Genomic DNA, 1,314 nt, shown 5'->3' with positions numbered 1-1,314 from the left:
ATGCCCTCTTCTGGTGTGTCTTAAGACAGCTACAGTGTACTCACATATAATAAATAAATAATTCTTTAAAAAAAAACTTATCAAAAAAAAATCTGGGTGGTAGTTATGTACACTTTTGATTTCAGAACTCAGGAGGCAGAGGCAGGCAGATCTCTGAGTTTGAGGCCAGCCTGATATAGTTCCAGGATGACCAGGGCTACACAGAGAAACCCTGTCTCAAAAAATAAAAACAAAAAGCTAAAAACAAAAAACCAGATCAACAAACAAAAGAAACTTTGAACCCAACCCAACCAATCCACCAAATAAAAATCCGATAATATTTAAGAATCACCTTTCCCCTTCTACCTTCCCTTCCCTTCCTTTCTGATTGGTAGGGAATATGTTGGTAAATTTTTTCTAAGGGTTTTTTTTTAAGTTTATTGGTGTATTCCTGACTGTCCTTTGCTCTGTAGACCAGGCTAGCTTCGAACTTGGATATCTGTCTGCCTCTGCTTCCTGAGTTCTAGGATTAAAGGCTTTTGCCACCACCACTTAGCAAGACTGTAAATTCTAAAAAATATTTGGTAGTAATTTGGTAACATCTGTTTAAAAAAAAAAACCAGCTGGTCATGAAATCTTAGTGTCAAAAAAAAAAAAGTGGAAAAGAGGCTGGAGAGATGGAGAGATGGTTCTGCTGTGAAGATGCACGTTGCCCAGGCGTGGTGGTGATCCATGCCATTAATGAGCAGACATCTCTAAGTTTGAGGTCAGTCATATCTACATACAGAGTTCCAGGTCAGTCAGGAGGGATGCATGGTGATTGATATCTTGGCTCAAACACACACACACACACACACACACACACACACACACACACACACACACAGACAAACAAAATAAGAGCCAATGTTGTTCTTGTAAAGCACTGCATTCCAAGTTCAGTTTCCAGCATCCACATGAAACAAATGCCTATAACTCCAGCTCCAGAAAACATGACACCTCTGACCTCTGAGTATACCTGAAATCATGTGTACATACTCACACACCGACATGCTTGTGCGCAAGCCAAAAAACAAACAAACAAATAAAACAACAGGCTCTCAAGATGGCTTGCTGGTACAGGCCTGTAGTCCTAGCTAATCAACTCAGCGAGTGAAACTGTAAGCATCCCACTGGTTTGTCAGATGATGTATCAGTTTTGTTATTTTTCCCTTTCCTTCTTAATTTGTTTGGTAAAATGGTTTGTATTTCTGAATACCAACCTTGGGAGAAACTGAGTAAAACACATACCCTTCAGCTGTATGGTGATAATTCCATAGCCTGACATTTTTTTTT

Source organism: Mus pahari, chromosome 10 (genome assembly GCF_900095145.1).
Source record: "Mus pahari chromosome 10, PAHARI_EIJ_v1.1, whole genome shotgun sequence".
Classification (NCBI taxonomy): domain Eukaryota; kingdom Metazoa; phylum Chordata; class Mammalia; order Rodentia; family Muridae; genus Mus; species Mus pahari.
Note: the sequence above shows the minus strand (reverse complement) of the source record.